This window comes from Haliotis rubra, unplaced genomic scaffold (assembly GCF_003918875.1).
Source record: "Haliotis rubra isolate DU_JTF1 unplaced genomic scaffold, ASM391887v1 Scf1122, whole genome shotgun sequence".
Lineage (NCBI taxonomy): Eukaryota > Metazoa > Mollusca > Gastropoda > Lepetellida > Haliotidae > Haliotis > Haliotis rubra.
The window spans coordinates 164,354-191,398 of NW_025765029.1; the positions used below are offsets into that span (position 1 = coordinate 164,354).

Sequence of the window (27,045 nt, forward strand, 5' to 3'; positions counted from 1 at the left end):
TTATTTATACAAATCTGCTGTAATCTAGGTGTTGTTGGCTCCTTTTTACAGGTTATTCGGTACAAAATGTTTCTGGTCGATTCAATACAAGAGTCAGTACATTGCCACCGTGACTTTCACATTTAACTCACTCACTCATGTTGAATTTGCAGGTACCGGAAATTGATATAATAGTAGCAGCACTGGGAGACCAGTTCCCTCTACTGAGAAGACGACGTCAGTTTACCCTCTGTGTTGTTCTTTCCACAGTGCTACTTTTCGGCCTGTTATATGTCTCTCAGGTACGTCGTGCAGAGGGATGTTTTTTTCCCATGATCAGTTAAACCCCAATTCAAATGGGGTAATTCCTAAGCAATGTAAAAAGTCTTTTTGTTAACTTGAACGTCGCTTTTGCACTAGATTCCAGATTCTTTTAAACACGATGCCATTCATTCTGAGTCAGTTTGGCAGAGGAACCAAGCCATAGTCACAAAGACCTTACATACGAAGCGAATTTGATAGATTTGTAGCCCGCTGAATCAATACAACAGAAACTTAAATTCTCCCCGTCCATTCGTTTTGAGAAAAAAAGAGTATTTTTAAAGTGATCTATCAAAAGCAATGTTGCATGATGAACTGTTATACGTATGAACACCATGGATGAAATTTAAAGAACAGAAACCGTCTATAACAGTTGTTATTCCACCTTGAGTTCTGAACAGTGTCAATACTGCTTTTGAGTTGCCAATTCGTATTCCGTTATGACAACCTCATTGGTGTAGATATTATCTGAGTCCAACATAAAGTCACGCTCCTATAACATGGTAGTGATGTCACCCAATACAATGATGCTGGAATATGTGCTCTGGACAGTTGCATTTTCCTTTACTTCTAGGGTGGGATATACGTGTTGACACTGGTGGACTGGTTTTCTTACTTCCCTGCCTTAGCGCTCTATGCCCTTCAGAAGTGCGTCATCGTGGGCTGGTGTTATGGTAGTAACTAGTTGTTAGGATAAGGTTCTTGGGTGGGATTTTATTGGATTGCCCAAGCAAGATAAAATAGGTTTAATAGTTAGCAGTAATTCTTTAATTATCACTAATGGTTATCTTTGTGTTGGAATAAAAAAACAAAATGTTACACGTGTAAGATTTTCTACCCAAGAATGGGTATGGAGCTGACAAACCAGTGTTCTTAATCTTGGCATATTTTGGTTTCGAACGAACGTCCGTGGAATGATGGCACATTCTATTGCGCATATAACGTCAGTTTAACTATTTGACATCCCATATACATTAATATAGATTATGTTCTTTCAGAATTTAAATAAAATATTTTGTCATTCGTATGAATCGATATACTAACAAGTAGAACACGGGGGTGAGGCTCGCTGACTCAGTTGACACATTGTCATTGAATCCCAACTCCGTCGATAGATCCTGATGTCAGTCATTGGGTTGTCTGGTCCTGATTCTAGTCAAGTATTTACAGACCACCATCCTATAACTGGAGAATTTATTATTGTGGAGTTAAAGAACAAACAGACATAATACAGAATGTTGCGTTTTATTTCGAATGTCTCAAGGTACATCGTATGGTTATTTAAAGAAAGCCGCCCCATACAGCTGGAAAATTGTGTTCGGACTTAAACATCAAACAAACTTATACAGGATCAAATCCTTAGCAATTGTACTGAACAGGGTATGGAAGAAGATGTCAGTATGCTGTGGGGGGAGAAGATACCTGGCTCCATGCATGCATACGCATCGTGTGCCCAGTGCTAATTCTGGTGAGATACAGCTTTACAGAATTGTAGGGTACATTAATATAATATCATAATCAGAAACAGTGGGTGGGTTACTTCAAAGGAATTCGTATTGTCAACTGAGAAGGTGCCTACTTTTGAAACTTGTGTAAAGCTTATGTCCACGTGACGGTAATGGGTTCGGTGTTGAAACGTTGCTCTCAGCAATATTGCAGCTATATGACTCCAGTCTGTACAGTCGAGTGATCAACATCATGAGCATCGTTTAAACGCACTTTAAAACGTTACGGTTACATGCTAACCACCCGATCCCGTTAGTCGCCGCTTACGACAAGGATGGCTTACTGAAGATTAATTCTCAATTAGCACAAGTACTGATCATTTACTGGCTGATTGTGTGAATATAGCGAGTTAAATCTGGTCTTGGTGTAACTCGTTACTTGTCTGATGATATCCTACTGAGTAAAACCCGTGTAGATACGGGTTAGAATTGGCTTTCAGCAACCCATGTATGTAGTAAAAGGCAACTTACGGAAGCAGGTGGTTATAGGTTCGTCAAGGGCCAGCAATACGAGCTTCTACGTTCCTACGCTATGCTACAACTTGGGACCTCCCATTGTGACGCTCTATTTATCAGTTGTGATTTGTTCATCACCTGATCGCAGTCATTGACACAACCTCGTTTCAGCGTTTTGTAAGCTGACAACTGAGGTTCTGCACGGCAGTCACAGGACTCTCTCCTCACTGCTATCTCTCATTCAGCTGAACGCTTTGGATTCAACCAGGAATCGGGCAATGTCAAGAAAACACACCTTCTGACATTGTTCAAGTGCTGTTTTGTGTGACTGCTATCAGCGATTTTCTTTTACATTCAAAGGCAACTACTATCTGGTAAGCATTTTTCCATGCATGTTTGTAGTTTATTATTTCTATAAAACCATACATGTGTTGTGCTTTTTAGGATCTGTGTGGTTCATTGTCCACATAGCCAATAACAGCAGTATGACGAAGTCACTGATGACGTAACTAGATATAATAACGTCAGTGCAATAGATTACCCAGTCCTGACTATTCTCACAAACATATTTCAGTTAGTGTAAAAGGCAAAATTGATATTACAATTGCATATATTTCCCACGTGTTCGCAAAAGTGGCAACCGGCGTTCACACAATTTGATTATTAAAGTAAGTATTTACACCCTAATGCCGGAAAGCAGTTCAACTTCCTTGCAACGTCGGCTTGTAAATAAACCAGACAATAAAGTGATTGATGAGCCGGAAAATCCAGTTATTAAGTTTGAATTACGACTACTTTGTATAAAACCAGAAATTCCGATGCTTACAAGTACATAAAAACGTAATTCAGCAGGTTTGCCATCTCCTCTTCACCATCTGCCTCCATATACTCAACCTACATATACTAAAAGCCAATCGTATCTGTTGAGAACCCATCTCCGATCGTGCTGCACTTTGTTTTGCTGCTCTTCATTCAATCAGGCAACCTTTTGGGCATACGCACATCGTTACATCCCACTCGTGCAAAACAATAGCTGTCTCTGAATAACAGACGGGTACTTCAATCTCTCTGCTAGGGTGAAAGGTGGCATTATAACCAGAGAAAACTATAAATATGTACATGGCTTGGTGCTGAGTGAAATGAGTATTTATTATGTTCTTAAGGGTGAAATACTGTTAATATTTGTGAAAATAAAATGGTATTTTCACTGAGTAGAATAACATGTTTTTCACTGAATAGAATATCACAAACAATGGCGGCTCTTCAAGTTTGTATGTATTAATGCGCGCACTGATTGCATCGCCAGACAAATACTGAAGTATATTTGTTATTAAAGTTCTACATTTACTCGTCATATGAGTTTGTATTTCATAAAATATAACTACAAAAAGTAGAAACATGACATTAATTACTGTAGGATAAAAATATTAAGCGAACTATTTTGTGTGGGTCCAACATTGTTTAAGGGCAAGACTGCAGTTTGTTTGCATAATAAAATGCAGACATACTCGATGTCTCGATCATTTATAAACAATGATCAAAATATAATAAATAGAATATTTTGTTAAAGTTGTGAAGTAACATGTATATTTCATCGAGTGGTCTGACAAAGTTGATATGTTCACGAGTGGCGCAGACCACGAGATGAAATATACATGTTATTTGACAACATTAACAAAACATCCTCTATATATTTTATAAACAAATACAACAAATGACATGATGATGTGTTGATAATGCACTAACAAGTGTGTCTGTAATAATCTGTTTCATTTAATGCTCAGTTCTTTCTTCTGTAGATTTCAAAATGTATTTTGAAGGAATACCCTACCCTTGAAGGTTGCCCTACACTTATAATTCTGGTCGTTTAAGTCACATCTTCTACCTGAAGCATAACCTTCTCCGTGTTCCAGTTCAAGCCTAACCACGTTAGGCTTGGGTATGGTATCTCAGTGGATTTGCATAAAAAATCATCAGTGGGTTAGCACCAAAAATTAAACATTGGACAAGATAAGTAGAAGTGCGCGCACAGAACACGCAAGTTTTTGAAATGTATGAAATCATAAATGTATAAGATGTATGTTATAATTGTGAAGTGATTTGTCCTTCATTGTCACAGGTCGTTTACAGAAGCTGAAGACGCGGCCTAGGAGCTAAGTATATAGATAAATTAAAAAAATCTACAACGGAATTACAATACACAAAAACAGTAGCATGCAAACGCACTGTCATGTGAGAGTAATGCTTATAGCATTAAAGACAATAATGGTAATATTCACTTTGTAGAAACAGTCAAGCTTCCTAAATAAGCATAGGCTGAGTAGCCAGGGTGGAAAGTTTTCTTCACACAACTACTGGTCTTCTGGTAATGTGAGATGACTTAATCAAAGCCCTTCCTGAATCTTCTCGAACTCTGTGGGTAAGACCACACAGGACTATCCCTAAATAGGCATAGAATCTAAATAGTCTTTTCTCTTACGGTTAATATAATATGAAGCCAAACGGTCAACAATTAGTCTTAAGACATTGATTGGCGACAGTCACTTCAGTTATGACAGGAATTTCGTCAAGCCAGATCATTTTACTCCTCGTCAACCTCCTAGACAGTGCCTTTGATAATCAGCTAGAAAATATTGTCCCATTGGAAGCATATGTAAGACCATATCATTATATTCCTACCACAAACGTAACCGTAGTATATGATGGCTAAACCCGCATTAAAAAAAGCAGTACTTTAAGGGATGGTGACTGATAACTTTAACAAATAATAAGGATTAAAAAGATCGAAATGTCGTGTCGGCCACCATAGCCGGAATCAGGAAGACTACTGTGAACGTTCATCACATAGTCCTGGAAACGCCGACCTCAAGGTTCAAGGCTTTCTACAGCTGACGCGACATCAGGTGTAGGTTAAAGAGGTAAAGGATGCATATGTGTCATGGTATTAAATATACATAGAATAGAGGAATATACTGATTAGTAATCAGCCATCTGTGACCACATCATTAGCTGCCCTAAACTGATCATCATGTGGGACTATATAAGAATCTGGTGTTTGTTGACAAATTGTTAACATGTTAATAACTATTATTTTATCTGAAATGCTGTTTCTTTTGCTTCCATATTACAAGCAAGAGCACACACTTGCATACATCTTAAATCGTGTAGCATTGTAGATACAGACTTTAACCCTTGAACAAAGGCTCAGGCTTCAGTGGCTAATGCTAATTACCTGTCTCACCAAGCCATAGTGCAATGTTGTCTTAACAATACCTTTTTGGTTAGACTCTGGCTAAATGAGAGTAAGTGGAAATATCCTCTTCTGGAACACATACGCTGACATCGATGAATCACAAATTGTGTTTGATTAATTCCAGCTCTGGAAAATGGCCGCAATATAGTGAGCACCTGTTTCATTACAGTCCAGCAATTCAGATCATATTCATCTAATGTCAGTGACGACAAGACTTATGCATAATTTATATTTTCCATATTTATTATGATACATATCATGTTAGGTCCTGGCCTTTAAACCCTTTAATTATTGATATAGTAAACTGGCTAAAGCATATACCAGGACGTGGTGGCTCACCAGCCAATCTGGTATTGTTAACAGCTGACTTCTGTATTTGTGTGCTGGCGATTCATTGCAGGTGAACATCGCCCTTGTTGCCAGTCGATGCTGGATCAGGTTTGTTTGTTTGTTTGTAAAGAATTTTGCAGTAATTCCCAAATATAATCCTTCCGAATGGGTTTCTGAACTAAAGTAGCCTCTGTTATCAACACTGCCTACAAGTTGGTTGGTTCAGCTATTTCAGTTATATGGCGGCCTGTAAATAATCGAGTCTAGACTCGACAATCAAGGGATCAACATCATAAGCATCGAGGATACCACCCGATCCCGTTACTCGCCTCTTATTTCAAGCATGGGTTGCTCAAGACTAGTTTTAACCCAGATCGTCATGGCTTTGGTGACATTTAATTACTGCTACGGGACTTATACTGCTTTGCATTTATGGAAATATACCTTAAATGTAATACATGAAAGGAAATATATTTCTGTTCTATGATTATTTATAATCTATTTCGCAACGTCAATTTCAGCTTCACAATCGATGTGATAAAGTCATGCATTATGATGTGTCCTACATGAGATGAATACAGTCAGTGCACGTATATTTGAATGTATATAGATACATTATGTTTACACAATGCAAGGTGGGAGAATATACAATAATAACATTATGATCACTACTGACTGACTGACTGAGTTTGGTTTTACGCCGCTTTTAGCAACATTCCAGCAACATCACGGCGGGGGACACCAGAAATGGGCTTCACACATTGTACCCATGTGGGGACTCGAACCCGGGTCTTCGGCGTGACGAGCCAACGCTTTAACTATTAGGCTACCCCACCGCCCCTTATGATCACGAAGCCATTTAGATATGATTAAATAGGATTAATGCACCAAGAAAAAATATAACGACAAAGCCAAGAATGGGCGGGGGGCTTTAGGTGGGTGATATTTCACACATCCATCCTGTAGGGTTTGGACAGCCAAAATAAACGTCAATTTCACTTCAGGCAGAACACGAAAATAACCCATGTTACATACCAGCGGAAAAGGTCCCACCCAGTCCACAACAAACCCTAGAGGAACTGTGGAGACAAATACACAGGAGAGACATCACGTCCCATAGCCACCAGGATAAAAGAGTAGAAGGACCTTGTAGAAAAATCTTATATCTTTCAGAAATCTGCCCTTTCGGAACACCGGATCAAACATCCCGACCACCATATTTCCTGCAACAAACAACGATTCTCCATAACAAAAGCAGCCTCTGTGAAAAGAGGAAACTTCAAGACAGCATCGAAATCAAAAGACAGAAGCCAGCCATTAACCGAGACCAAGACATGCATCGAGGTTTCCAGTGTGTCCACCATTGTGCTATGATAATTGGCCTTACATAGTTACTGATAACCTCATTGGTGTTGTCCTTACTTTGTTATGTATACATTAATCTAATCTAGAATTCACTCAAGTAAGTCAGTACCTTAAACACATTTATGTTCAATAAACGTTTTACAGATAGTGGCAACAACAGAATGCATGAACATTGGCGTCATAAGTTGGACTATATCGTCACTGTGCTCGGATATGGTACCGGATCGGGCACATTCATCAGGTTCCCCTTCCTCTGCACAAGGAATGGTGGTGGTAGGTGCTATCTGTGTAATGTTAGCACTAACATGAGATACTAACATGTGGAGACAAATATCTTCTGGTGACCTTTCCCTCTGCTTATGTGATATTGCAAGCTGCCAGTCATTGTACTTCTTTGACAACCGGACCCTGAATAGATGAAGAATATATTCTCCAAGACATCCACAAATGCCACACATTGCGTGGATTGATGGATACCGTGACGTTCACAATGCACATTCTCAACGTGTCTACATTATGTTCCAACTCCTCGTCTCTGTCGTGGCATGATCGTGTATGACATGTATTTACACTACCCCTAAAGTTCTGTATTTCCAATCCATTCTTAAACGACAGAATCGCTGACATTGTAATCGACTACAAGTAACCAATGTTACTCTTTCATCTTGAACAGGTGCGTTTCTGATACCCTTCCTGCTGTTCACCATAACAGTTACCATGCCATGTGTCTACCTGGAGATGGTCATTGGTCAGTACGCACTTAGTGGACCTATCAATGTTTGGAATTTGTGTCCGCCTTTCAAGGGTATATCCATTCCCCTTCTTTCACTCAATAATGTCGTCATTTAGAACAACTATTAAACCTGCATGAGCAGAGAGTTTAGTATGACATAACTATAATGATAACGAAGGAATTTCAAATATCTTAAAACTGTATCATAATATATGTATATATGTATATATGTATATTGATATTGTATATTGACACACTTCATTAATAATGGTCAGTGATTGCGTCATTGTACAAATCAAATGTTCCTTCCTGCATGTATTGGTTTAGGTGGGGTCATTTATTCTTTTCTCCATTCCACCTACTACAGCATCATCTTCTGCTGACTCATGTTCCATGCCCTATTGCCAAAATCAAATGTTCCTTCCTGCATGTATTGGTTTAGGTGGGGTCATTTATTCTTTTCTCCATTCCACCTACTACAGAATCATCTTCTGCTGACTCATGTTCCATGCCCTATTGCCAAAATCAAATGTTCCTTCCTGCAGGTATTGGTTTGGGTGGAGTCATATACTCGTGGCTATATTCCACCTACTTCAGCGTCATTTTCTGCTGGTTCATGTTCTACCTCTACCATTCCTTCTCCGACAACTTCCCTTGGAACAACTGTGACAACCACTGGAACACTATTGCGTGCACATCCTATAATTTAGAAAACACCACATGGAATAACAGCACCAGTTACCCTACTCGTGATGAAACGGTTGGGAACGTTTCTTCAGGTTCTGATGGAATTGACGATCGCCTGTCTGCTGCTGAAGAATTCTGGAGGTATTATTATTATATTCCAAGAGCAGAATTCTTAATACTTTTACGTTATTTGTGTATGTATATGTTTGTGGACATCCTTTAGGACAGAAGAAGTAGTGTAAGTCTAACGGTAGCCTAACATTGGTTGCTGATGATCTTTAATTCGTTCTTATCTTGGATCTTTTATATCGTGGTATTTGTAATGGTTGTATAGTAGTTGTAATGCTAATCTGTGTTACTCCAGTTGTTTTACTGCACTACTTAGGGGCGGTGGGGAGCCTGGTTGTTAAAGCCGTCACGCCAAAGGCCCGGGTCCGATTCCCCACACGGGTACATTGTGTGAAGTCCATTTCTGCTGTCCCCCGTTCTGATATTGCTAGGGGCGGTGGGGTAGCCTAATGGTTAAAGCGTTGGCTCGTCACGCCGAAGACCCGGGTTCGAATCCCCACATTGGCACAATGTGTGAAGCCCATTTCTGGTGTCCCACGCCGTGATGTTGCTGGAATATTGTTAAAAGCGACGTATAACCAAACCCAGTCAGTCAGTCAGTCAGTGTGATATTGCTGGAATATTGGTGAAAGTGGCGTATAACCATACTCATTCACTCACTACTTTGACAGGTTATAGAGTCTGGACGTATTCGTCTCGCCACTGCGTGGTCAATGTAGTGGCAAGCTAAATATATATCTCAAGCAAAACTTGTGATGGGTTGTTTTACTGTCTTTTATAGAAAAGGTTATATGTTGTAACAAGTAGCTCCTGTATTGCTGAAGTACTGACAATATGTTCTGTTATATATTCGTTAATCGGAGCCTGCCATATGACTGTCCTTTAACTTCTACTTGTGATACAGCCGCTGCACAACAAAACTGTGTAAATACAAATAGCTTTCTTAAATCTCATATAATGAATCTCTGTATATCTCCTGAACCCATATCATCAGAAGGCGCAATTTTGCACAGTTCCCATAAAAGTGAAATGAACTTTCTCACTCACTATGTGTTGTTTGATGGCCGATTCCATTAGATTCCAGGTGTTGCAAGTGACAGATGGTCTGGAGAATCTGGGTGGGATCAGGTGGCCTCTTGCAGGGTGTCTGGTCGTCACAATGGGACTTCTGTTTCTTTGGGTTTCTCAAGAAATTAAAATTACCGGGAAGGTACATACAGATACAAGGGGTCTCAATTGGGTGGCAGGTCCTAACGTTAAGCTATTACAAGCACACTTAAAGTATGCCCTTGATTGGAAAACTGAACATATTCAAAGGAAAGGTGTCTCGATAGGTAAGTGACTAGATTTCTAACCTGCTGTGACCAGTCTGACAGTTATACCACAGACCCCTCACCATCATGTCTGATGTTTCAACGTTTAACACTTTGTTAAAATCTCCGAGGCGTAAGGTGTTGACAACCCCAGAAGCATAAAAATAACTATCTGGGATTCGAACCCACGATAATATGTTTCTTTCACACCATGTGTAGCGACTCTTGTAAAACTAATCGTTTGCCCTACGCGATCTAGAAGTAGTGGCGTGTATATGTATTGTTGGTTCCAGACCAACATGATCATACATATAAACTCGGCATGTTTGTTCCCTTAAGCTTGTGTATGTCACCGTGGCTATTCCCTACATCCTTACCACCATCTTCCTCATCCGTGGCTGTCTACTACCAGGATCCGCAGATGGGATTTATTACTATATCAACCCCAATTTTGAAAGGCTAAAAGACCCAAAAGTAAGTTATAAGTCTCAGCTCTTACCGTGAAATGTAATCTATTACTCTATCAACCCAATTTTGAAAGGCTCAAAGACTATAGAGTTAGTGGGATGGTGTTACCCTCATCTTTTCGTGAACACTTTGTGTCATCACTGACTTTCAATCGTCAATACATATAATATATTCACTGCTATTTTAGCTTTTACTCAAGACATTCTCTGGTGTTGATGTTTCATATTTAAAAATGAGATTTTTACAAAACTGATAAAGTGATATCACCTTTAAAACATGCTGATTTAAAAGTGAAAATATAGCAGTCGTAAAAGTGAAAGGAACCAATGTTTTCATTGCAAGATAAATCTGCGTTCCTCTTCAGAGCTGATGACGTCACTATTGTGTAACAGCTATTCAGATAGACCAATCCCTATTTATGGCATGTAAAAAAATAAATGGTTTCCCATTTTTCAAAGGTATGGATCGAGGCACTTGGTTACAGAATGTATTCTCTTGGTGTGTCTACAGGGTGTATTGCCACAATGGCCGGCCACAACGTCATAAACAACCGCTGTCTTAAGTATGTTGACATCGGAAGTAATGCTTTCAGTGATCCATTCATAAAACTTTATCCCTATGTTGCTTTTTTAAACGTTGGAATCTGTTCTGACGGAGAATACGGACTTGTTATGTTGAGCATCATTGCCATAAGGTCTGAAGCTACGGACACGTTAAAGGCATAAGTTACTGATGACTACTCTCTGTAAGTTAACAGTTTTGTTAGAGACACTTCCAGCGTATAACATGCAATCCGTGATGATCCGGGTTAGTGTTGGTCTTCAGCAATCAAGCTTGTGGTAAGACATGACTAACTTGATCAGGCATGTGTCTATTTGATTTGAAAAGGTTGTCAAATTTGATTTGTAACTTGACAATTTCTTCACTTTCCCTGTGGATATGTGCAAATATGTTCTGCCCCAAACTGAACCCGTGACGATCCGGTTAGATGTTTTCCCCAGCAACACATGCTTGTCCGAAGAGGCGACTAACGGGATAAGGTGATTTGGCCCGCTGATTTAGTTTACAAATTACAACGTTTATCGGTGTATGTCATCGTATCCCAGTTGCGTAGATCGATGACGGTGGATTGTCTGGTCCACACTCGATCATTTACAGACCGCCGTCATTTAGCTGGAGAATTACTTTGTATGGCATTAAACAACAAAATAATACAGAGTGCTGCGTTGTTATTATATCCAGGTTAGATTATCTTGTACAGACGCGATTATGTACAAATCGCTTGAATATTGCCAAGTGCGACATTCAACAACAAACAATCAACGTTTCCTTTCTCCTTCAGGGATGCAATAGTGACTTGCCTGGTTGATGCACTGACCTGTGTATTCATTGGCTTCGCCTGTTTCTCCATCATTGGTCACATTGCCCATCTGCGCGGACTGTCTATGGAGGACTTCCAGTCATCAGGTCCAGCAGAATGAACCCAAGTTTACCTAAAAAGCAGACATGTGGATGACCTTTTCCCACGATTGCGATTGGTCCACACTTTACTCAGTGTTCATTGGTCCTCGAATGAAAGCAATAGCACACTGTATCAAGCTTATTTGTAAATATATTTACTCTCGCAAAATGTTCCTTCAAACGAAATCATAATTTCCCCTCCAAAACAAATGTTTGATATGGAGATAATGTTTATTTGAATTCATACACAAAGATTTTAACTAGATACAACACAGATTTGACTGCCGCCTTTTTGGACAAAGATAGACAAACCTACAATTTTGTTGTTTAAACTAGCTGAAAAGCTTAAAATACAGTTCGTCTGATGTAATAGGATAACATACAAATGTTAAGTTTTAAGTCTAAAATGTTAAGAATTAAAATAGTCAAATGAATTTGTATTTCAGGATTCAGCCTTGCATTCATTGTGTATCCTGATTTCTTGGCCTCGCTTCCCTTACCGCAGCTATGGTTGGTGTTGACGTTCGTTACGTTCATGTCACTCGCAATAGATACATTGGTAATGTATGCTTCTTAGATAGGGTCGTGGGGTAGCCTTGTACGTAAAGTGATTCCCCAATGAGATACAATGTGTGAAGCCCATTTCTGGTGTTCCTCGCAGGGACATTAATGGAATATTGCTGAAAGCACTCGCTCACTCACTTCTTAAATACCTGATCATGTTTTACCAAGTTGGACGTTATTACATTTTTTCCACTTCAGGAGTGAGTGAGTTGGCTTTAACCCCACTTTGAACAGCATTTCACTAATATGACAGTCTTTCAGAGCGAGAAAAGCCTGAAGTGATGTATTAGACGCCTAACATTGAGGAAATACCTACACACGATTTGGACGAGTCGAGGTTCGAATCCAAAAACTTTGGCTCCATTTACTTCGACACCTAGATAAGCCTTTTCCTTTCTCCTTAGGGTGTAACGTACCTGTTTTGCAGACAATAACAAGGAATGATGCTATATTATTCAAATTTACTTCGGCATGTATCAATAATTAAAGTTTCTCTGCCCTCTCGTCACTGATTTCCACTTATCTATTCAGGTACATTTGTAGTTTACATCGGTATATTACCTTTTGAGACGAATTGTCTGCGGATTATCTTCCTACTGGGCATAACCCGTGAAGGTCCGGGATAGAATGAACCTTCAGAACCCATGCTTGTCGTAAGAGGCGACTAACGGGATTGGGTGGTCAGGCTCGCTGACTTGGTTGACACATGTCATCGGTTCCCAATTGCGCAGATCGATGCTCATGCTGTTGGTCACTGGTCCAGACTCGATTATGTACATACTATCGCCATATAGCGGGAATATTGCTGAATGCGGCGTAAAACTAAACTAAACTCACCCACTCACTCCTACAGGCCATACGAGATCCTTTGCTATTTGTTACCCATCAGACTACCTACATCACGTTACATGAATACCTTCTCGTGGATGCCAACTTTAAAAACAAAAAGAATCAGACACGATTTCAACAACAATTTCATTTTCATCATGAACCAAAACGTATAGCAAGTTTACGCATATTTTGAAGACCTGCTGCCTGTATTTCGTCACATTTGATTGGTTGCTGGCGAACTATAACAAAACATCTATATATTAAAAAAAGGTTATCATTCGTGATATATTTTTTGGTTATATACTAGTTATGAATACAAATCGGTCGTAATCTAGTTGAAGTTGTTGTCCTCTTTGGTAAGTAACTCGGTACAAAAGGCTTTGGTCGAGTCGGTAATGGCTTATGAATTGCCACTGTGACTCTCACATTTAACTTACTCACTCACTTACCGATGTTGAATGTGCAGGTGCCAGGAATTGATATAATAGTAACAGCACTGGGAGACCAGTTCCCTCTACTGAGAAGACGACGTTGGTTTACCCTCTGTGTTGTTCTTTCTACAGTGCTACTGTTTGGCCTCTTTTATGTCTCTCAGGTACGTCTTGTAGAAGGTTTTTCTCATGATCAGTTGACCCCAATGCAAATGGTGTTATTCCTGAGCTATGTAAAGAGTGTATGTAATATCACTTTTACACAAGATTCCAGACTTTTTAGCACGCGGTGCCATTCATTTTTAGTCAGTTTGTCAGAGGAACCACACTGTGGGCACAAAGACCTGTATCTGAACACCAAGAGCAACCGGATGCGTGGCCAATAAAGAGGTTTTGTTAGACTCAAGAATCGAGTTTGGTAGATTTGTAACCCACTTAACTAAAACTTACATTGTAAACAAACAGCAATTGTATTTTGGACTGACTTTTAAAAAGCAATTTTAAGGGCGACATTTCCAGAACAGAAGCTATTGCATGGCAACTGCAGTTGTGTTTACATAAAATAAATAAATGGTGTCTTGAAAAGTCAAAAACCTCTTGTCTACACTTTTGTAGAAACTATAAGCCTCATAAGGACCCAGAACTATCTTTAAATGGCACTCCCATCAAAGTTGTAAAGGAGACCAAGTTCTTGGCCCAATTTTCGACTCCCATTTAACTTTTCTTCTGCATATTAAATATCTAAAAACAAATGCCTGAAAGCGCTTGACTTGTTGAAAGTCGTTTCCAATTCTACGTGGGGAGGTGATCAAGCTACCCGCCTTCATCTATATCGATCATTGGTCCGTTCGAAGCTTGATCTTGATTACGGCTATGTCTTGGATTCTTTAGAACTTCTCCTGTTGACAGTCTCTGTGTTGAGGCCGATGAGCCATCTCTTACACAAAGCCGAATAGAAGTATCCTTGCAGTATATAACAAAACTTTATTCAAACGAGTCTAACCCTGCATTTAACTGTGTCTTTAATCCTCTTTATGACGGTTTGTACAACAAAAAGTCTGCTCTTGTTCCGCCTCTTGTTTGAAGAATTAAACCATTCATTTCTGCTGCCAGCATTAAGCTGGAAAATATAGCTCCTTCCCGTCTTCTTTCTCCTCCTTGGCAATTAGTGAGGCCAAAGGTTGACCTAACTCTGACAAAGTATAGGAGATCAGAAACTAATGAATGACAACATAAACAAGACTATAATCAGTTAAAAAGTAAAATATAACACATACAAATCCTTATTTACAGATGGGTCCAAGGATGGTGGCGCAGTTGCTTGTGCGACTGTCATTGGATCCAGAACAACATCCTCCAGATTACTTGATGACAGCTCAATATTCACAGCAGAAGCAAATGCAATACTAACAGCTCTTACATATATTAATAGACATCCTAAATATAAACAAAATATTATATTTTCAGACTCTCTTTCTTGCCTTCATGCTACTAAAATTCTTTCTTGTAAACATCCACTTTTAATTGGACCTTCGTTGACAGGTTTTTACAATTTACCATTAATTACTATGCATAACATTAATTGTTCTCGTCACGATATGGCTGAAATATTGCCGATGTGACGATAAATTCTGACACACTCACTCACTCACTTTTAATTGAAATTATTGAACTATATACTGATCTTGCTACTGGCCAATATCACATCGTCTTTTGTTGGTTACCCAGCCATGTTGGTATTTCTGGGAACGCAATGGATGATTTTGCTGCTAAGGCAGCACTCAACAAATTTGTGACACCACTTCTTATTCCATACTTTGATTACAAAGCTAGCATTAGAACTTACATTCGTGATCTGATGCAGATACCCAAGAAGGTATCAATAAATTACATGAAATAATTCCCTATATTGGTTACACCTACTTGGGTTGTCAGTCTAGATTTCAAGAGGTCATCATGCGACGATGTCGTATTGGCCATAGGCGTTATACTCACAAATACCTGTTAAAAGGTGAAGATCCTTTTATGTTAATTATCATTTAATCATTGAATGTTTAAAAGAAATAGAATTACTAGACAAATTTTGATAAATGGTTTGTAAATAGATAAATATTTTGTTACTGGTAGCTTCAATTAATAACTAAGATTGTTAGTGGCTGTATCCTCAAAGGAGTTTAAGTATTGTAAATTATTTGTCCTCCTGAGAGGGTACGTAAGTCCCAAAGCATTCAAGGTAGATTTAAGCCTACTATTATTTTAATCGTAGTGTATATGTTCTTTTAATTTATGGTTAGATTGTCAAAAATTGCAGACAGCTGAAGGGATGATGCTAAATCCAGCTAGGGTCCATCCAGGTAGCAAATGTAATGTAAGTCCCCATGGTCCCTAGTATGGTTATCTACCTTCTGTTGTTGGCGATCTATAGCCCATTTTCATTCCGTCTTTTCCTAATTTGAAATCCTATTTTAGAGAGAGATGGTAGTTTTATTTCTTGATACTGTGATATTCTAGTTGATTTGACTGACCTTCGTCGACAGGTTTTTATAATTTACATGTATTTATGGTCAATTTTAAACTTGTTTTAGTAACGATATGGCTGAAATATTGCCGATGAGACTGTAAATTTTAACTCACTCACTAAGTCTTAAGTACAAGATGGAATCTTGTTGTGTATACCTCTCTTTGGTCGAATTGGACGAGAAGGGGCGTGGCTGAGGGAGCGTCATATCGATTGGTTTTCGATTATTATATGATTTCAAACTACCTTTCAGAAACCCTCTTTTCAGAAGACACTTTCGACATGACGCAATATTAGAGTTACGAATACAGAAATGCTGACATAAAACTGCTCTCTTACTACATTCAGACCAAAACTGAAAGTATCCTTCTGGCATGTGGAAATAATACGAAATGTGTAAGGTTCTACTTTTGTTTTGCAACAGATGTTTGTTTCTTCCCAAGCGATATTTCTAACTGCATCAGTGTCCAACTAGCGTCAATGAATATAATAGCTGTAACTGGAAACAAACAGATGAAATGAACCTTAACGGTAAGTATATGAGAATAACAAGGAACATTGAAACCCTCATTATGCTTTATCAGACATAAAAATGGCGGTTTACCGTAGGAGACGTTAACTCTATCTGTTCCAGCCAATGTTCCGACCAGCAAGCACGAGTTCTAGATCCACTATGGGGCGCTTTAATGAGATAGCCAAGAGATGGTGTTCTATTAGTGAACTCCCTCAATGCATTATGCATGTGTTATCACATTTTGATGTATTTCCTCATGTTACCGCTGTGCATGTATATATAATTAATTCCTTCATTCTTTTAGTGGCAATTTAGAAGCCAATGGTTTCATGGAAAATGAAACTGCTGAAGACACACTGTCAGCAAATGTTTGAATGTTCCATATCAATACGTAGCTAACAATACATTAACTACATTTGGTGAATATTGTATCATTCCAAAGAGATGATGTGTCCATGCAGGTAGCAAATGTAATGTGAGTCCCCATGGTCCCTAGTATGGTTATCTACCTTCTGTTGTTGGCGATCTATAGCCCATTTTTATTCCATCTTTTCCTAATTTGAAATCCTATTTTAGAGAGAGATGGTAGTTTTATTTCTTGATACTGTGATATTCTAGTTGATTTGACTGACCTTCGTCGACAGGTTTTTATAATTTACATGTATTTATGGTCAATTTTAAACTTGTTTTAGTAACGATATGGCTGAAATATTGCCGATGAGACTGTAAATTTTAACTCACTCACTAAGTCTTATGTAGGAGATGGAATCTTGTTGTGTATACCTCTCTTTGGTCGAATTGGACGAGAAGGGGCGTGGCTGAGGGAGCGTCATATCGATTGGTTTTCGATTATTAACTCACCCAATGAGAGGCATCCGACCACGTGACGTCACAAAAAGACGCAGTGCCGTCAAGGTCGGTTCATTGTCCTTTCCACTGTCCTCTTTGTCTCTGATAGCGTCCTACCGTGGCCCTACTACGCTTCCGTACAATACAGCACCTGCTTCATTACAGTCTGTAGCAATTCCAATCATGTTCATTTAATGTAAGTCACGATACGACCTGTGCAGAATTTCTATTTTGCTGATACATATTTATTGGTCCTCGCCTTGAAATACACGAACTATTGATATGATAAATTGGCTAGAGTTTATGCCAGTCAACAGCTGACTTCTGTATTTGTGTACTGGAGGTCCAATGCACTCGAACATCGCCCTAGTTGCAACTCGATGCTGGATCAGGTTTGTTTGTTGGCAAAATCATATGCAGTAGTTCCTAAATTTAATCATTCCGAATGGGTTTCCAAACTAATGTGGTCAATTTCAATTTCAATTTCAATTTCTTTTGTTCGGGGTACTGAAGAGGCCACAGGCCTATAGTACAATACAAGTGTGTACAGTCACATGGTATTTAAAACAATTTTTTTATTGTTGAACCCGTGATAGATGTACATTGATAGATTTTTAACAATTTGTAGATTTGTTGCTTTCAACAATAACCTTAATTTATATTCACAGTGATTGTGCGGTAAAATGGTTGGATATATAACATTCTTAAATTGTAAAATGCGGAGTGAATAATATAAAATGATACTCATCTTATATCACCCTAAATCACATAACATACGCAGTCTATTTTCTCGTGGAACATTATGATATCTGCCCTTTTCTATATTTAATTCATGGGATGTACTTCTTAGTCGTGCAATTGCTGTCGTAAACTTTTTAATCAGATCTTATATCAGAGCATTACCTCCTTGATTTTAACATTAATGTGGTCTCAGTGTGTAACACTGTGTACAAGTTGGTTGCTTTCTTGCTTGGTTGTTTAACACATGCATATACCCTGTTGCGCCATTGGACACGTCATTGTCGGTGTAATCGTGTCAGGACAGGTCCAACTTTTGGTCGATATGCTCGAATAAAATGATTCATACTTCGCTCAGACGATGTCTGATGGTTTGGTCTGGAATTCTTCGAAGACCAGGCACCTTTTCTGCGCTGTCCGTTGCTATAGCAAATGGGCCACGTAGGTAAAACTCTCGTATGAATCGGTCCTGAGCAGGAGTGCTAACTCTTGGTCGTCCGCTTTTGGGACGATCTTGTGTCGGAATGAAACAGGTATATCGATGTCATAATCGAAATATGGCGCTGTGGTGGACGTTGAAGTGTCTTGCAACGGCAGACGGGGACTCCCATGCTTCCAAATGTTCAATGGCGATATTTCAGTCAGTAGCATTACGCTTTGGCATTATATATCTGTAATGAAATGATGAATTTGGTTTTTACTCTAATAGTCGGTGTCTTTACTCATGTGTCCGACACATTGCACCTGCATTACGTGGAAAACCTTTTCTGCATGCATTTTTCATGTATCGTTTTCATTTCGTATTACAAGCTGTTACAAACACATTCGTTTGCGCGCAATACACAACGATCACGACATGATTAACGGGATTCAAACATAGGAATTGTCGTAAGACTATTGCTGTCAAAATGTATCGAAATGAACTGCTGGAAACGTCAATGAGTTGGGGTTTTAAAGAGTGTAGTTGAAGAAACAAATTCTCTGTCCTTGGCAAATCCTTTTCTCGTGAACCAGGGTTTAATTAAGTCCTTGAAAGGCATTTATAGTCTTTTTGCAGTGAGAACGTACCGATGACTTTCACTTTTAAACAAAAATGAAAATCAAGTAAAGTGAAATTAAGATTGCGAATCCTCATAATTTTACCTTGCCAATTAAACATTTTAAACTCAGAATTTTATTCATCTTGGGATAAAACTTGTTTAACAAACGATCATAGTTTCAAATAGCCATTATTGGTTTGTATTACAAGGGGGTAGGCGCAGTAGTTGGAACAGTAAAACCAATGCACGTGCGGTACATGATGAGCGCTAATCTAGACCAACCCTACTTGTTCTCGGTGTTTCATTTAATGAGCATACTCCCTTGTAATACAAATCAATAATAGCGATTTGAAATTATGATCGTTTGTTAAACAACTTGTATCCCAAGATGAATATAATTCTCAGATGTAAATGTTCATTTGGCAAGGTAAATTTATGAGGATTCGCAATCGTAATTTCACTTTATTTGATCGGATCGTGCATAGGTGAGGAATATGTTCTCTAAGATTTCCACAAATGCAACACACGGCGTAGATAAATGGATACCGTAACGTTCACAATAGCCACATTCTCAATGTGTCCATTTTATCTTCCACTCCCTTGTGTGGGGCGGTGGGGTACCCTAATGGTTAAAGCGTTGGCTCGTCACGCCGAAGACCCGGGTTCGATTCCCCACATGGGTACAATGCGTGAAGCCCATTTCTGGTGTCCCCCGCCGTGATGTTGCTGGAATATTGCTAAAAGCGGCGTAAAACCAAATTCAGTCAGTCAGTCTTGTTTCATAATCCAAGCCATATTATTGTGAACATTTAAGGGGGATAGTATAATGCAAATTGATCAATTTAGAACAATAATTTCGAATTGATACAGAATTATAACGAAAGAAGCAAATGAATATTTCGTTTGTCAGTAATTTTGGCAAGGTTTGATGCTTTTGTTTATTGCCCGATACACTACCACCATCCCACTGACACGCTAAGTAGGAACAGGTACAACTGCTATGCGTGAACAGAAAACACAACAGATACGCTGTTGAAACCACTCTTGAAAAAATAAATAGATGTTATCCCATACAATGATTTCTTCGTTACTTTGTTTGTTTATTTGCCTTTTTTTCCTTTCTTTCTTTTTTTTTTTTTTCTTTCTCAGCAATAATCCAGCTGTATGACGGCGGTCTGGAAATAATCGAATCTAGATCAGACAATCAACATCGTGAACATTGTTCATTGCAATTGGGATACGATTACATGTGTCAACCAAGTCTGACCACCCGATCCCGATAGTCACCTCTTTCGACAAGGGGGGTTACTGAAGTAATTCTCAAAGACAGCACCAAGTAGTGATCATTTATTTATCTTGATTGGCTGATTGCGTAAGCATAACGATATATATCTGATCTTGGTGTAAGTCGTTACTTGTCTGATCTGAGTAGAACTCGTGAAGAACCAGTTAACAATTGTTCTTCAGCTACCTATGCTTGTTGTACAGGCAACTGACGGGATCGGGTGGTTACATTTTCGATAAAGGCCAACAAGACGAATTTCAACATCTCTGCGTTGTGCCACAACTCGGGACCTCCCATAGTGGCGTGTTATTCATCAGTTGTGGTTACTGGCCATTTCCCTGATCACAGACGTCGACACCCCTTTGTCAGCGTTTTACAAACTGACAACTTAGGTTCTGCACGGCTGTCACAGGACTCTCTCCTCACTGCTATCTCCCATTCAACTGAACGCGTTGGATTCAACCAGGAATCGGACAACGTCAAGAAAACCAACCTTGTTACATTGTTGAAGTGCTGTTTTCATGTGACACCTATCGGCGATTTTCTTTTATTTTCAAAGGCAAGTATTATTTGGTAAGCATTTTCCCTTGTATTTGTATATATTTTACAACGGCAGTATGACGAATCACACATGTCATTATTAGATATAATAACGTCAGTACAAAAGAATACCTGACTAATTTCAGACCCAGATTCCATTTGGTGTAACAGGCGTGACAGCTGTGTACACGTATTTGCCACGTATTCGCAAAATAGCACCCGCCATTCACACACAAAGTAAATGTCTATACCCGAATGTAAATGCTTGTACACAAAACAGACAGTCAAGAGGATGATGAACCAGAATATCGAGTTGTTAAGTTTGAATTGCGGCTACTTTGTAGAAGATATTCCGTTTCTTACTTGTACATAAAGACGTAATTCAGCAAGTTTGCTCGGAACATGTCTGTCCCAGGCTGCACTTCTCAGCACAAACATGACAGTTACATACTTATAAAAATAGATACTTACTATATATCTACACATAAAAGTGTCTGTACATGAGTCATTATTCTGAGGATAAATATAACAGCGTTTAATACCATTGCTCTGGTAATACACAGTGTTTAATAACAAAGTGCATGCTTATGTACTGCAGGAACTAGTCTCACAAACAACTATTGAAACTCTCAACATCCCTGGGCTCTTTCAAGGTTACTGCGCATAGAAATGCTATATTGCTGGGAAGAGCTTATGTGACCCACAAAGTACCCGCAGCTTGGTAGTCTTACCGTGGCTGCTTGCAATATCTTTTCATCTTGTATTGTTATGTATACTGTTTCTCTCATATAGTGTTATATGCATGTACAGTGCTATATTATAACAGTTAAATCCGAGTGTTGCATACAGATCTTGTTCAGTGTAGTTATTTTACCGTTCTTTTGGGACAGATGTATATAAGCATAAACATTTTATTACTGGCATCTTAATTGCTGTAGTCACAATATCGCCGAGATGCTTACGATATGACAAATCTTAACTCACTCAACCTCTCACTCTCAAGGAGAACAATACCAAAGTCATTTACATGCTTATTTACACTCTTTGCAATGTCAACATTGATGGGGCATCGTCGATATTGAACTATCAATCGTTTTCAGGTTTTTGTAGTTGGATATAGTTGGAATATTGCCACACACTGCGTTAACCCGAATCAAATATTAGCTAAAGGTTTCCCTAACAGACCACAAAGATTGCTAAGGCCACGTTAAAGAGTTCACAGTTGCTGAAATCCATGTGAAATTTGGAGTGTTGTGATAGTTAACGTGTTTAGTGGTTTTGTCTGCTGAGGATTTATTGGTTTTCTCTGAAGAAAAGAAAGCATTAGTTCCAACTTGAAACGTTTTTGTGTTACGTACGTTTTCCTCAAATCTCACTAGGGACGATAATTATTTCCTACAGATGATGTCTATGCTACGCAGCAAAGAAACGTCAGTTTGGAATTTTCCTTCGCAGAAACGGATAACTTTAAAATCATTTAATGTTTCCAGCTTTACCTAAGAAGACATTCCTTCCCAAACTCAGAATGGAACCCAGGAAATGGTCTCAAAAACGCAACCTGATCTCGGAGATGGTATGGTGTTCTCCATGTTTTTCATGCAGTACGTGCTGTTCACAAGGACCAGCCCTATAAAATGCACCCCCCAAACCTGGTTGAAACATTCAAATTACAACGTCAGCAGGATGCCACGACTCACTACAGCTCAGAGGAACCAGGCGCTAGGAAGACTTGAAGCTGGCCACACTGCACAAGCCGTTGCCAATCACTCCCAGGTCAACGTTCGGACCATCTACAGGCTGCAGCAACGATTCCGGGCAACCAACACCACAAATGGTCGCCCCCGTACTGGCAGACCAAGGGTGACAACAAGACGACAAGACCGCCACGTTGTGCGACAGCATGTACAGAATCATGTCATGTTTATATTAGGCTTAGTAGGTACCTGAGGCATAGAAATTGTTAATGATCTGTTATTCATGTGTGTGACTCAGGGTAAAAGTTAGACAAAACACCAAAATGTGTATGTCTCCAAAAATAATATAACATTTTGAGTGAATATTTCAAAGTAAATAGTCATCTAGTGTGAACAAAAGAGATTACATTTTCGACATACGGTATTGTCCCTTTCGTCTGTACCCAGAAACATCTGGTTTAGTTTTGTTTAAATTCATGTTTTAATGTGATGTTTCCCAAAAAGTGCAATCTACGTTACCCCATGAAAATGACCATATAATTATTATAAATATTATATGTATTTATTAGATAGTATTCCTTATTTGCAGTTTTATGTTGGGACAATACAATATCATTCTCATAGCCACTAACTTTCAGCCGATTTCTCACCATGATGCCTCACAGGTTTAAAGTTGTAGAGATTTTGTATAGATGTAATCTGCGTGACCGCCATGAGATAAAAACTGTACATCCAGTGTCACCCAACGAGTATCAAAATGAACAGACCTATTCAGTAGTAATAACTAAGTGAAGGAGATGATCTTCTTTTACACCTGAACGTTCCCGTCATCAGGTCCAGCAGAATGAGCCCAAGTTTACCTAAAAAGCAGATATGTTTTAACCCTTATCCCGTGATTGCGATTGTTCCACACTAAACTCGGTATTGTTTGGTCCTCAAATGAAAGCAATAGCAGACTGCATGAAGTTTATTTGTAACTAAATTTACACTCACAACATTTGTCTTCAATATATTCATGTATATTTGAATTCGTACGCACGGATTTTAACACAGATCTGAATCATGGTTTTGCCTGCCGCATTTTGGCCAAAGATACATAAACCTGCAAGTTTGTTGTTGAAACTAGCGGAATCACTTTTGCATTTCGTCTACTGTAATGTGATAATTTACAAATGTCACGCTTTAAGGCTAAAATTGTAAAGCAAATAGTCCGATGGCTCTATATTTCAGGATTCAACCTTGCATTCATCGTGTATCCTATTTCTTGGCCTCGCTTCCCTTGCCACAGATGGTTGGTGTTGACGTTCGTTACGTTGATTGCACTCGCAATAGATACATTGGTAATAACTAGTTTTTAAATAGGCGTTATGCTCGCCTAGTAATGAAAGCCATAGCTCGTCACGCCGAAGACACGTGTTCGACTCCCCATATGGGTAATTTGTAGTGCTCAATTCTGGAGTTCTCGCCAGGACATTGCTGGAATATTCCTAAAATTACTCACTCACTTCTAACATAACTGAAAAGGTTTCCCTGTCTGGACGTTATTAGACTTTTCTGACTTAGGAATGTGTGTATTGGGCTTTGAGCAGTATTTCACTAGTATGACGGTCTGTCAGTGCGAGGAAAGCCCGAAGAGCTGCAAGTATTGGACGTTTAACATTGGGGAAACCTACGATCTGGGCGAACGGAGTTTCGACTCCACAATCGTAGGTTCCCGACGTGACCAAGGGACGCAACTCAGTTAACTGCCAAGACAAGGCTGGGACATTGTGGATTAAAGACATATAGAAGTATTTTAGATAAAGACCTATCTCCTCTGTGTGAAAGCTGTAACTTACACTGCCCAGAAACAGTTCAGCACTACCTCAATGGTGCACAATACTTGGCGATAATTTAATGTATGGTTGCATACAAAGAGCTGTTTTAGACTTCCTCGTTAAAACGGAGAAGTACGACGTAATGTAACTGAACATAAATGTAACAGTTTGTTAAGTGTTGAGCGCATATAGGCCTTTTAAGGTCCAAGGTCGCCCTAAAACCTTATCTACCTACCTACACCAAGACAAAACAGGCCTTTCGTATTAGGATGTAAAAGGCCTGTTTTGCAGACAATAACAAGGAATGATGCTATATTTGGTAAACATTTATGCAAATTTAATCCAGTAATATTCATAAGAAAAGCTTCTCCTTACTCTCGTCATTGATTTTCAATTACCTTTTCATGTAATTTGCATAATTATTTTACCCTTTGAGCCGAATAGACAGCAGATTATCTTCCTACTGGCAAATACGAGATCCTTTGTTATTTATTTCTAAGCCATGACGGACAACACAACAGCTGATGCTGCATAAAGTGAGTGAGTGCGTATGTTTTTACGCCGCTTTTAGCACTATTCCAGCAATATCACGGCGGGGGACACCAGAAATGGGCTTCACACATTGCGCCCATGAAGGGATTCGAAACCGGGTCTTCGGCGTGACGAGCGGACTCTTTAGCCACTAGGCTATCCCACCGCCCCTGCTGCATAAAATAAGTACAAATCTGTGACATTACTTCTGATCCCATACACCGATTATACACTTGTAATTAGATCAAACAGCTGTGATCTAATGCAACACAAGTGGGTATAAATAAATTGTCAGTCCAGGTGTGAAGAGGTCATTGTACGACGATTTTTGCTATTCACTCACATATTTCATACACGATGTGGACCCTCTCATAGTCTGTCTCACAGTCCCTGAACCGCAAGTTTCCCTTCCGCCCTGCCCATTCTGCAATGCTAAAGCCCTAAAAGAAGCAAGTGTGGATTTGTTCGGGTTCTGAATATCCCTTCTCACCTTTTAACTGAAAAAGAATTCTATCTACCAAAAATATATATATTCAGCGAAGAGTGAATCACGGTCAAGCATAGTTACCCTGTTGTTTTCGTTGATCTAATGCAGAGGATCCTTTTCAAAATGTTAGTTCTCTTATATTTTTATGTTTATTGAAAGAAATTGAATTCTATCAAATATTTTGGTAACTCTGTCCTGTATAAACGGTATTTTTTTAATTTGTAGACTTAGTTTAAAATAAGGCTTTTCAACAACAATTTCACCGTGAACCAAAATGTATAACCAACCGGTTATCAAATAGAAACCTGCTGCTTGTATTGCATCACGCTTGATATGGTTGCTGATGAACAATATCTTCTTTTATGCATAAAATGTAATCATTGTTATTTATACAAATCTGCTGTAATCCAGGTGTTGTTGGTTCCTATTTACAGGTTATTCGGTACAAAATGTTTCTGGTCGAGTCAATACATGAGTCAGTACATTGCCACCGTGACTTTCACATTTAACTCACCCACTCATGTTGAATTTGCAGGTGCCGGGAAATGATATAATAGTAACAGCACTGAAGGCTAGTTCCCACTACTGAAAAGACGACGTCGGTTTACCCTCTGTGCTGATCTTTCCACAGTGCTACTTTTAAAATATTTTCTCATTCGCATGAAGCGATATACTAACAAGTAGAACACGGGGGGAGGCTCGCTGACACAGTTGACGCATTGTCATTGAATCCCAACTCCGTCGATAGATCCTGATGTCAGTCATTGGATTGTCTGGTCCTGATTCTGGTCCAGTATTTACAGACCACCATCCTATAACTGTTTTATTTCGAATGTCTCAAGGTACATTGTGTGGTTATTTAAAGAAAACCGCCCCCATACAGCTGGAAAATTGTCTTCGGAGTTAAACATCAAACAAACTTATACAGGATCAAATCCTTAGCAATTGTACTGAACAGTGTATTGACTTTATTTCAGGCACAAAGAGGCTGGAAGAAGATGTCAGTATGCTGTGGGGGGAGAAGATACCTGGCTCCATGCATATATGCATACGCATACGGGTGCCCTGTGCTAATTCTGGTGAGATACAGCTTTAGGTTGTAGAATTTTAGGGTACATTAATATAATATCATAATCAGAAACAGTGGGTGAGGGGGTTACTTCAAAGGAATTCGTATTGTCAACTGAAAAGGTGCCTACTTTTGAAACTTGTGTAAAGCTTATGCCCACGTGAGGGTAATCGATTCGTTGTTGAAACGTTGCTCTC

General features: G+C 39.1%; 1 protein-coding gene and 1 long non-coding RNA gene across 3 annotated transcripts in view; both read left to right on the forward strand.

The window, feature by feature from the left end:
• The window catches only part of LOC124290211 (sodium-dependent noradrenaline transporter-like), an 88,924-nt gene that overhangs the window by 44,923 nt on the left and 16,956 nt on the right, over positions 1-27,045 (forward strand). The gene's annotated exons all lie outside the window — the stretch shown is intronic.
• On the forward strand, positions 237-26,795 carry LOC124290224. The gene is made up of 3 exons (XR_006901858.1): positions 237-281; positions 875-974; positions 26,757-26,795. It is a non-coding gene; the product is annotated as an uncharacterized LOC124290224 (long non-coding RNA).